We start from the raw sequence: 2,055 nt of genomic DNA, 5'->3' as shown, positions 1-2,055 counted from the left end.
ACAAAATAAATTTCTTAAAAAAAAAGTATAAAAACAGTTCAAGAATTAACCGAACATATCAGACAAAAAAGATCTCACTAAAATAAGGTATCTGATTTTTAATCAGAATAACACAAGAGGCTTATAGAATTTAAAGTAAGATGTGAAAAGTCTGCAAAACAAAACTTCAAAAATTATCTTTCTCTGAGACGTACCAATGGTCAATAAATTTCTGAAAGAAAAAAAAGTAGCAGAGCAATCTCATGTTGAGATTTAAGAAAAAAAAAAAAAAATTTAAAGACAATCCAAATACCTGCTAGACCTACGATAATCATACTCTGTAAATGTCACTGACCCATTCATGTGAAGAAAAGTGAATCAACTCACACACACAACCTCTTTGCTCATCAACATTAAAGGAACAGATGATCCAAATACATTCCCTAATATTTTGTAAAAATAAAATGGGCAACCTCTGTAACTTTTGGAAATTTTGTCCATACTATTCAATTATAGTATGTTTTGTTCTCAAATAAGGCACTAAAGACAAATAAGTTTTTGCCAACCAAAGGCATACATAACAATCTATCAATCCATAACTGAGCAATACTGATTAAAAAACAGAAAAATAACAAGAAATGTGGGTGCTAGACGCTAAAACAACCCAAAATGTTTGCAGACACATCACAGTGCAATTCATTTTCACTACAAAATTACCACAAAAATGATAATACAGTGTTAACTCTCCCCTGCAATATGTGCTTTCAAAAACATACCTTTCTAATTAAGTCGTAAATTCTCTATCTGAATTGTGACATATCTGAGAATCATTAAAACTGGATAGAAAAGAATTACTATCTGGCAATTTCTCCTTACAGCAAAAGCTCTCTTTTTTCATTATAAATCAAACTATCTGCTATTCTAGAGCAGTGGTTCCCAAGCTCTCCTCAGAGATGGCAACCTAAACTCAGTCCTTTCTGTGGCACATTTTTCTTTAACCCCTCCACAAATATATATCTACAGTAGAGAGCATCTACTTAAAACAAAATAAACGCACATTAAATACTCAAATGACAAATATATACTTACCAGAGGATTAAGAGCAATTTAAAATTTAGATACAAAAGTTATAATGTTATGAAATCCAGTTTGAGAACCACTGTTCTAAAAGCCTAGCAAATTCCAGATTCTTCAACCATCCCTTGCCACTTCACTCTCTTCCCTCCCCCTCTCAGGACCAGTAGCACCAATGGCAGCACCATATAGAATGGCTGCACAGAATATATTGAAAACATTTCAGCACTGTGAGAAGGCTTGGTTAACACCCATTTAAATCCCCTCTCCTTCATGGGTTGTGGGTTTAGTACTGGTCCTCTGAAACACTGTTGTGATGGTGATTATTTCCTTCTCAGGACCCAGGTTTATGATTCTATGAGGGAAGTCATTTGGGGGGATGTGCTTACTTTTGATAGCACCTTCTTTAACCTTGATAAGGTTCTGGTCACTGATTTTTTGTGCATCTCTGTTTTTGATAGTACTGCTTTTGCTTTTGTTGGCTTTCTTCTTTCTAGTTCTCTTTCTGGCCAAGTTTTGATCACCAACATTCTCATCATCGCTTGAACTAAGTGATACCTTTCCATCCCCTTGACTTGATTTGTTGACAGACCTATGCTTTTTGTTCCCCTGCCTGCTTGTGTTGTTGTCTTTACTCAGACTTTTATCCTCTTGGTTGCCTTGACTCCCTTTCACTTCCTTGGTCTTATTGCCTTTCCCTCCAATACCAACAGCCTTCTTCCCTGTGTCAAACTTCTGACCCCTCTGATAGCCTGGTCCAGCCATCTCACGCCTATATCGGACCTTCATCCTTTCCTTCTTCTTCATTTTGCGCTCCTGTACCGCTTCCTTCATCTTCTCATGAAGGCTTTGACCAATGTTACAAGGCATTTCTGCTTCTTTATCTGGAATATCTGGGTAGTTACTTGTATCTGGAACAGAGCCATCACTGAGATGCTGCTCCAAAATATCAAAAATCAAACTATACACAGCATAGGACGAGGATTTAGCACACAACACAGA

At 36.4% G+C, this 2,055-nt stretch overlaps 2 protein-coding genes across 2 annotated transcripts in view; both read right to left on the bottom strand.

Annotated features, from left to right (window-relative positions):
• LOC119579318 (terminal uridylyltransferase 7-like) overlaps positions 1–2,055 on the bottom strand; it is a 31,402-nt gene that overhangs the window by 14,971 nt on the left and 14,376 nt on the right. The window lies entirely within an intron of this gene.
• The window catches only part of LOC119579317 (protein transport protein Sec24-like CEF), a 39,244-nt gene that overhangs the window by 36,265 nt on the left and 924 nt on the right, over positions 1–2,055 (bottom strand). The gene's annotated exons all lie outside the window — the stretch shown is intronic.

This window comes from Penaeus monodon, chromosome 12 (assembly GCF_015228065.2).
Source record: "Penaeus monodon isolate SGIC_2016 chromosome 12, NSTDA_Pmon_1, whole genome shotgun sequence".
Taxonomy (NCBI): Eukaryota; Metazoa; Arthropoda; class Malacostraca; order Decapoda; family Penaeidae; genus Penaeus; species Penaeus monodon.
The sequence above is the reverse complement of the archived record's forward strand: the minus strand, read 5'-3'. Positions and strand labels throughout refer to the sequence as shown.